The sequence below is a fragment of the Lactuca sativa genome, chromosome 4 (assembly GCF_002870075.4).
Source record: "Lactuca sativa cultivar Salinas chromosome 4, Lsat_Salinas_v11, whole genome shotgun sequence".
Lineage (NCBI taxonomy): Eukaryota > Viridiplantae > Streptophyta > Magnoliopsida > Asterales > Asteraceae > Lactuca > Lactuca sativa.
In genome coordinates, this window is record NC_056626.2 from 141,885,634 (window position 1) to 141,896,067 (window position 10,434).

A 10,434-nucleotide genomic window follows, 5' to 3' on the forward strand; every position below is an offset into this window, starting at 1 on the left:
CTTTTTACCCAACGGCTATCTTTCTGATTTGACAGGTTGTTACGATACGCAGTTATTTTTGAAGAAGATAATCATTACCTTTTAAAACCCGTTTCGTTCCATATTTAAACCTCTTTCCTCCTCTTTTTCAAACCTTCCTTCCACAATTCAAATTTCCTTCGTTTCATTTCAAAACCCTAGAATCCTAAAATTCTTCAATGGCGGCATCACTATTCACCTTCTCCTCCACTTCGTGAAGAGTAATCCCTGCTCCAAACTCTCCTCCTCTTCCAATATACATCAAAGCCACCAACGTTGTCTTCAACCCTGACATTCCAGATGTTCATCGAGGTCTTGGACTTGATGACTTTGTTAATTTTCTAGCCTCCTGCCATCTCCGATACGCAATTAGTGACGTTCCATCAGAGTTCTTTCCTGAACAAGTCTGTGAGTTCTACTACACTTCAACAATCAATGAAGAAAACAATGTCATCTCTAGGACTATTGGCCGTGGAAGACACTCAGTCTTTATTACCACTGACCTCCTCAGTGTTGCGCTCAGGTTACCAATCTTTGAACCCTTCTTTGAACTTCCTCTTATTGAACGATGTCGACGTCTATTTGATCAACTGAGATATGATCACTCAAAGGCTGGTACTCGATCAGCTCTCATTCTGCATCAATGTATGTCTCCAGGATGGAAATTCTTCACCGGTGCTCTGTGCAAATGTATGGGTCATAAGTCTCGAAGTGGTGATCAACTGAGCACTTATGAGCAACAAGTCGTCTATTCACTTCTTCTCAACAAAAGACTTGATTATGGGGCTTTCTTCTTTGATCAACTTCTTTGTGCCAATGTACGCGCTGATCATGTCCCCTTTCCACGATGGATTGCTCTTGTGTTAGATAAATTTTTCGCTACAAATTATTTCTCACACTCTGAAAACCCCATCCAATGCCCACGCATGTCAACTCGAATGTATCAGGATGATCCGTTGGATTCTGACATCGGCATCTCTGATCGGATGAGAGAATGGATTGCAAATCCATATACTGTTCCTTCACTCACCGCTGATACAGATGAAGGAGGTGATGATGTAAACAACACTAATGCTGACATTCAAAATGATCCTAGTCCACGAGATGGTCAAATTTCTCCTCAGCTTTCTCATCATACCATCTCTGTCACTGAAAAGATTCACTCAACTCATGGAGAGCCATCTGCTCAGGGGGAGCAACCATCTCAGGGGGAGCAACCTTCTCAGGGGGAGCAACCTTCTCAAGGGACACAACATCAATCCCACAAGCTTCCAGGTACTCAGTTCATCCAAATCCCATCCTCAGCTTTTAATAAGCTTCTTACACTGACTCTTGACATGAGTCAGCGTCTCCTTCGAATTGAAGCTGATGTTCATCAACTGAAAGGAGTTATTCAGTCTACTCCTAACCCTAGCCCACAAAATGATGATGCTCAAAAAGGGGGAGACACTAATAATAATCCAAAGGAGGGAGATACTGAGTCACCACAACCCACTGATAATAATCCAAAGGAGGGAGATACTACTGAGTCACCACAGCCTGTGCACGAGTCTGATACAGTGGAGCCTGTTAATACTGAAAAGTTTGTTGAAGATAGTGGTGAGCCTGATGATGAAGAAAAACAGGATGATGAGTGTCAGATGTTGGACATGAATTTCATTGATCCTATCATTCCAGTCTAAGAAGAAGATTCAGATATAGCCAGTGAGGATTCTCAACCTCTTTCTCGCAAGCGCAAGGCAGCAGATACTGCCTTGGTTTCTTCACACACTGATACCTCTCTGCCTTGCAAGAAACCTAAGTCCATAGTCAGCATATCCAACTTGGCAACTGAATGGAACATGTCTCCTAATCAAGTTAAGCAAATTCTTGATGAAGCCAATCAAGCTCAGCTTCTAAAGAATATTGCTCAAGCTGATGAATCTCTCATTCAGCATCAACTTCAGGTCAAAGGATCCTTTGAAGCTCAGATGCAGAAATTTTTGGAATATCAGTCCAAATCCAAATCTTCTCAGCCTTCTCCCAGCTGCAGTAAGTCTAAGACTGATAGTGTTCTCCACAGGATTGATCGAAAGAGATTTCAAGATGTTCTTAAACGAAGAGTGTGTAGTGATAAAATCATCAAAGTTAAAGCTTCTAAACCGCGTAATGAGAAAATTCTTACATTGCTGATCACTCGTCAACGTCCTCAACATCCATACACTGAAGTTGTTAAAAGGGATGAGCTGATCAAATATGGATATTCTAAATGGATGGAATTACTCGAATTAGCATCCAAGCAAACTTCAGCTCTCTCCTTTGAACTGACATGTGCTCTTCATCTACTGATCAAGAAAGTTCAGCGTTTGGACCTTATTCCTAAAGAACGTTCACAGCGTCAAGGCCAAAGTTCATCTGTTCCTAGAATCCAAAGAACCAAGTTTCAAGTTGATGGTGAAGATGTGTTGGTTCTAAACGTTGGTGCTGGAGGGATAAAGAACTCTCTTCCTATCGGTGTTGAGCCAGTTCAACATAAATTTATCTCCGCTCCTGAACACGGGATGTTCTATCTCGACAAAAACAGAAAAATGTGTTTTCAGCGAACTGCTGAGATTCCAAGGGCTCCAACAACTCATCTCATTGGCTTAAGGCAAATGTGCATGAGTCATCAAAATCTATCCGGAGAGTTTCACATCCTTATTGCTATGGAGCTGCTAAATAGAAGACAGGAGCTGCTGGATAGTCCTTACTGGCCTGTGAAAATAGAAGCTGAAGCTGAGTATGAGGAATTCTTGTCCAGAGGTGTTCTAATCTAGTTGGTTTTGAACATCATCATATTGGGGGAGATTGTAAGGTTAAACCTTGAAATATGATGATGTTAGTCTATCAGCATCAGCATCACAATAGCTCAGTGTATATAGCTTCATTCAGCACGTTGTAACAGATCTTGTATTTATCTTGTTTCCTTAGATAACATAGTTTAGTTAGCTGTATATGCCTGATTTGTAGGGATTATCTAGAATAGTTGTATATATTCTTTTGTATCAGTTTGTGAAGGGAAACGCTTTTCACAAACCCTAATAGCCGCTTTGTGCACACGATAATCTCTTTGTGAGATTATCATTCTTAGTGAAAGTTTTTCTTTGTGAAATCTTATTGTTCTTATTTACGGTCATTGTTTGATAAATCGATTGATCTAAGGTCTTTTCAAGTTAGCATGCCGAAGATGACGCGGGAGAGAGAAAAGACGTTTCCCTTTTTACACGCCATTCCATAAAATGCACTTTTTCAAATCGCCTAACCGTTTTGATAGCCGCTGTGTCAGCTTCCACTTTATCCTAATCGTTTCTTCATATGACGTTTAACTCTTTGTTGCCTTTAGCGCTTTAATGATCAATCTGAACAGAACTAGAGTTTGGAAAATTAAAAATTTTTGTGCATAGGGTGTAAAAGATAAAGAAATAAAACGGGATTTTAGGGATTATCTGTGATGTCGTAGTCAGACATAAAACAATTGATTCTGGGCAAAAATCATTTACTTCAAAGTCAAGAGAGACATTTGAGTGCTTGCTTGGTTTCCCATTGAATAACGATCAATAACTTTTTGAGATGTTTTGAAAGGTGTCTTTTAAGGTTAAAGAGGGTGTCTTTCGCTTCAATTCATAATTTCGATACTTAAAATAAGACCGAAACTGAATGAAGTACTTGTGAGATCATTGTGATCTATTGAACAAGTAGGTATGATAAACTTTATAGTGACGAGAGAGGAATGGAAATCTTAAAAAAATTAAACTGGATCTTTGAGGGTTAGAGAAACCTTGGTGGAAGGCAAGCTCATAAAGATCACTCAAAAGAAAAAGAGATTCCCTTGTGTAACAAGTAAGAGCTTGAATGTTTTGAATTCACCATCAATTCATTATAGGTGTTGAACTTTGGGTTTCACTTAGTACATAGTGGCATGAAACTAAGATCACAAACACAGTCTTGGTATAACCATAAACTTCAGTGGTTAATACTGAAATTCTCAGGGGTTATATTGATGAAGCGAATTATAATGGAGAAAGAGGATGCAGATGGTATAAGGAGCAAATGTACCTCTGCTTTAAAGAAAAGAAAGAACAAGCAGAAAACTCAAAACTCAATGTGAGTAGAGTAAGGTAGCTCATGATTAGAGTGAACTTGATAGCCTGTATTGGGAAAACATGATGGGTATAAATCCTGTTATTAAGGCTTCACTCAAAATCAGTCGAGGCTTTGGTTAACATACAACAACATGCTTTTAGGGACTCCTAACTAATAAACTCATTAACCTACCTTAGCTTTGCCATCGAGAATGAAGTAATTGAACAAAAAGAAAAATATTTTTGAATTTTATTAGAATTTTTATGAGAGCAAGAAAAAAAATACTTTTGGGATTTTATAAGTAGAAAGGAAGTAATGAAAAAGTTGTACGCAAGAAAACAGTTGTAATGCCTTAAAAAAAACGAACGAGAGAAGAATAACTGAACCCGAAATAGATCGAACGCTCGGTTCATGATTGAACTTCACCCGAAATAGACCGAACCCAAAATAGGCCGAACGTTCGGTTCATTTCGGTTTGCTCTATTTCGCTTGTAACCTTTATGGAAGCGAAGGCAATTTCGGTACAGACTCGGCTTGCATCACTCCTAGCCCTTGTAGAATCTTATTCAAGCTTGCTTCGGGTAAGGCCTTTGTGAATATGTCTGCCAGTTGATCAGTCGTTCTGATGAAGTGAATTTCTATGTTACCGTCTTCGACGTGATCGTTGATGAAATGATATCTCAGTGCTATATGCTTAGTCTTCGAGTGTTGCGCTAGGTTGTGACAAATCCTAATTGCGCTTTCAGAGTCACAATATAGTGGGATTTTCATCATGTTTAGCCCATAATCCCGGAGTTGACTTTGTATCCATACGACTTGAGATGTACAAGATGTTGCAGCAATATATTCGGCTTCTGCAGTGGATAACAAAACACAGGTCTGTTTCTTTGATTGCCAACTGACTAATTTACCATCTAGAAATTGACATCCTCTGGTAGGGCTTTTACGATCCAAGCCACAGCCACCCAGATCAGCATCTGAAAATGCTTGAACAAAGAATACGGAGTTGGCTGGACACCATAGGTCGAGAGAGGAGGTTTGCTTCAGATAGCGAAAGATGTTCTTCACGGATTGAAGATGAGGTTCTCGTGGGTTGGCTTGAAAGCGTGCACAGTAACAGACTGAGAGCATGATGTCAGGTCTACTGGCTGTGAGATACATCAGAGATCCAATCATCTATCAATAGAGTGTTGTATCAGCTGCTGGTTTCTCCAATGATGGTGTGAGTTTAGTTCCAAAAGCCATAGGTACTATCACTTTAGAGTCTCCCATCATTCCAAACTTGGTTAGCAAGGTCTTGGTATATGCTTCCTGATTAATAAAGATGCCTTCGGGTCCCTGTCTAATGTTCAATCCAAGAAAAAAGTTAATTGGACCCATTGAGCTCATCTCAAATTTAGTTTCCATCAACTTTCTGAATTCATCTGTTAAGCTAGGATTCGTGGAGCCAAAGATGATGTCATCAACATAAATTTGGACTATCATAAGGCGGTTCCCTTCTCCCTTACGAAAGAAAGTTGGGTCAACCAAACCTTGTTTGAATTTAGACATTTTCAAGAAGCGTGTGAGAGTTTCATACCATGCTCTGGGAGCTTGTTTGAGGCCATAGACAGCTTTGTCAAGGATATAACAATGATCGGGATACTTCTCGTTCACGAATCCTGGTGGTTGCTAAACATATACGGTTTCTTCAAGTTCACCGTTCAGGAAAGCACATTTGACATCCATTTGATAAACTTAAAAGTTCTTGTGAGCAGCGTACGCAAGAAAGATACAAACAGATTCCAATCTTGCCACAGGAGCGAGGGTTTCTTCATAATCAATTCCCTCTTCCTGACAATATCCTTTGACCACTAGCCTTGCTTTATTACGAATGACATTCCCCTCTTTGTCCATCTTGTTTCTGAATACCCAATTGAGACCGACAACCGAAGCATCCTTTGGAGTTGGAATAAGACGCCATACCTTGTTTCGTTCAAACTCATTTAACTCATCCTGCATGGCTTGAACCCAGTCTGAATGATCAAGAGCTGAGTTAACAGTCTTTGGTTCAATTTTAGAAACGAATGAATTGAACATGCAAAATTCTACTTTTGAAAAAAATGCAGCCTGTTTCGCTTTGATTTGAGAGCGAGTTAACACTTTTTCTAAGGATTCTCCAATAATTTGAGTTTGAGGATGATCTTTGGTCCATTTGATAAGTGGAGGAAACTTTGGATCATAGATAGGATCCAGTTCAACATTACTTTCTTCCTCTAGTTCAGACAAGATGTCATCATCACCAACATTGGTGTTCTCCCCCTCGAAGAATAATTCCTGTTCAGGACCATCATTTGTATCCCCTTCATTGGCTAGAAGTTCAGTAGAACTTGATGTATTTGGCGATGCGTTCTCCCCCTGGAATGAAGAACCTTGATCATGATGAGTAGAGGAACCCTCCCCCTGGACAGTAGGACAACCATCAGAAGGTTCGCTTGCGTCTGCACCTTCGGTTTCTTTGGATTGATCATCAACCATCTTCTTAGCAGCATCATCTATAACTTGTTTCAGATGATCGACTTTGTTGTAGTTTGCAGTTGATTCAGAGTCAATCGCCTTTTGAGGCTCAACAAACAGGAGCATGAATCCGTCGAAAAGATTCAAGATGGAGATAGTAACCTGACCATTCTTTATAAATATGTCTTGCGATGCATCTTCTGTTGGTTTCAACTTCTTAACATAACTATCGTCAAAGGTGACATAGTATGTTTCTTCAATTTTCTTCGAGCGTTTATTGAGAAATCTATACGCCTTGGAGTCCAGGGAGTAGCCTAAGAAAATTCCTTCATCTGCCTTGACATCGAACTTGTTTCGATTCTCTTTGGAGTTGAAAATGAAACATCTTGAACCGAACACATGAAAGAATTTCACGTTTGGTTTTTGATTGTTCAGGATCTCGTAAGGAGTAATTGAGAACCGTTTATTCAAGTATGATCGATTCTGAGTATAACATGCAACCACAATTGCATCAACCCAGAAATACAATTGTAGGGACGCGAAGCATAACATGGTACGAGCAGCTTCACACAGGGACCGATTTCTCCTTTCAACAATGCCATTTTGCTATGGAGTATAGGGAGCTAAGAAATTATGAGTCGTCCCTTTTTCAGCAAGAAAACCTTCAAAGTCTTTGTTCTTGAATTACAGGCCATTGTCGCTCCTTATATTACGAACTACCTTTCTTAGTTGCGTCTCGATCTGTTTAATGAAGAGCTTGAGCTTTGGAGTAGCTTTAGACTTTTTCTTGAGAAAGAAAATCCATGAAAACCTTGAGAAATCGTCCACAATAACCAGAATGTATTTGTTTCCCCCAATGCTTTCGATGGACGAAGGACCACATAGATCAATGTGCAGTAATTCCAGTGGTTCTATCAACTTAGTATTGATAATAAAATGTTGACTCTACCAACTCTGCTTTCCCATTTCACATGCTGCACAGAGATGTTCTTTATGGAATTTTAGAACTGGAAGACCTCGAACGTGATCACCTAAGACCAACTTGTTGATGTCCTAGAAGTTCAGATGAGGGAGTCTTCTATGCCATAACCATCTTTCATCAGAGTGAGCCTTTGTGAGCAAGCACACTACTGGTTTACCTCTTATAGGATTGAGATTCAAAGGATACATTTCCCCTTCTCGCTTTGATTTCAACAGAATGTTGTTTGAGCTCTTTTCGACAATTTCTGAGCCTTCCTCGTCGAATAATACTTTTAATCCAGTACCAACCACCAGCTGTGATATGCTGATGAGATTGTGTTGGAGCCCTTCAACATATGCAACCTTCCTTATGGAGAAATCGCCATTAGTGATCATTCCATAGCCTTTGATAGTTCCAAAAGAGTTGTTGCCATATTTTACAATGCCACCATCTTTGAGAGAACGAAACTCTCATAGTTCCTCCTTCCATCCTGTCATCTGACGCGAGCAACCACTATCGATGTACAATTCTTCGTCAAACTGCTCGTCACGTATAACATGCAAAATATTAAGCAGATTTAAGAACCCAAAGTTTCATGGGTCCTTGTGAGCCTTTACAGGACATGGAATAGTAAGAGAATTATCAACCATATATGTGCATTTGATTAACGTTGTTTCATCTTTTCTTTTAATGGTAAAAACTTTAATTTTTGGTTATTTAGGAGGACTGGGGTTTTTGACTGAGGAAATAGAGTTTAGAGAATTGAATTTAGAAGAGACATTAGATTTCCGGTTTTGCTGATCAGAATTGCTGGCATGAGGACCGAAAATTGCTATTTCGGTTACCATGGGATGAGGGACCATTACAACACTCCTTTCGGTTGTTGTAGGATGCGGGACCGAAGCTGCTCTTTCGGTTGTTAATGGGTGATGGACCAAAACTCTCCTTTCGGTTGTTTTCAGTCGAGGGACCGAAACTACCCTTTCAGCTCCTATTGGTCGAGGGACAGAAACTACCCTTTTGGTTCCTATCGGTTGAAGGACCAAAACCACTTTTTCGGTTCCTGTTGGTTGAAGGACCGAAACCTTGCTTTCGGTTGGTATTGTGATGAGAACCGAAACTGATCTTCTGGTTCCTTGAGTTTTCTTCTGATTTATTCTTCCTTTCAATCCTTACAAAATCAGGATTTTGAGAATTCCAAAATCGTTTTCTTTCTGAGATATTCTTCTTATATCTCAGATTTCTTTGATGCTTTCGATCAGCCACCTGTTTTGGATTTCTATGAATGTTAGCCTTTGTTTTCGAAGCATGAGCATAGCATTCACTCTTTGTTGAAGAAGTATCACTTGTGGTTGGCATTGGTTCGTCCAAAGGTGGTTTAGTTCCACTTGTGCTCGGCACATCGTACTTTGTAGGCTCATTTAGTGGTTCAGGTATGTATCTCCCTTTCACTCTTCATGAGGTTTTCTGAGAAAGACCCTTCGTCTCATCTGTGTTGTCTATTGGGGCCGACCAGAAGAATTCATCACATCCCCCAGCATTGTCTTCTTCTACCAGAGTAGTTAACTTTGCAGTTTGTTGTGGAGTGACTCCTGGTACAGTGTAGACTTGATTTGGAGTAGTTTGAACCTTTTGGTATACAACAACTTTAGCTTTGAGAACTTTGGATTTGTTGGTAGAGGAACAAGCAAACTCAATAGAGTTTTTAGAAATTAGGTTCTTAAGGGACTTGGGTTCATTTTTGGCAAATTCAAAATAGTCTACCAAATCTTCTACATAAATTTCACTCATATCATCATCCTCATTAAGTTCAAATGTATTTTCAACATCAATTTTTTTTTCTGAACTTAAATTGGCATTCAAGGAGTCAAATTTTTGTATAGTTTCGGCTCTCAATTTCAATCTATCATTTTCGTCTAACAAATTTTTGAGCATGTCTTTGTGGTCCTTGGACTTTATGTAGGATTCAATTTTGTCCAGACCTATTTTATACGATGGAGACACTTCATCAGAAGATATAACACTTTCACAGTTGTAGGCTTCAGCGTCGATTTCATCCTCCTTTAATGCAAGGAAAGGTAAAATCATACGATGTATCTTCTTCCTATTTCACAATCAAGATGCAACTGAGTGATGTTAAAGTAGAGTCTCTGAGCAATTAAACAAAAAACATTTCGCTGTTTAAGAAGTTTAAGATTGTCTCTCTGTAAATAAATAGAGTCATCAGTTGGGTTAGAATTTGTGACACAGGTTTGGGTGAGACTGCTACTTATGCTTGAGAATTTTGACTTTAAATTATTTAATTCCTTTTCATAATTATTAGAAGGTATTTTTAGAGAAGCAAGAATATTTTGTACCTTTTTTATCAACTCATCACATTCGTTGATCTGAGCACTAACAGGCTTGGCAGCAAAGCACCTGTCCTCTCGCTCTCTTTCTTCTTCAACTTCCCCATCAGTTGTGTATCCTCTCATTTGGGACACACCCTCGGTCACTACAAAACATCTCCCCGTTGCATGCTATGCTTTTGCTAGCATAGCCTTTCCACGAGTAGGCTTCCTGACTTCATCATCCTCAGAATCTGTGGACCAGACCTCCGCACCACCAAACTCATCACTGTTGTTTGTACCCTGCACAATCAAAGCATTCATGGTAGAGTTATTAACAACAGACTTTCTTTTCTTTATTTCCTCCAATCTTCTCAGGAGGCTCGCCTCCTCATCTTCTTCGTTTCACTTTTCTTCTTTCTTTCTCAGCATACAGTCTTTAGCAAAATGATTTTTGCCTCCACATTAATGGCAGTCGAATCTTGAGTCTCCTCCAACTTTAGCTTCCTTCTTTGACTCTTCAGACTTTGA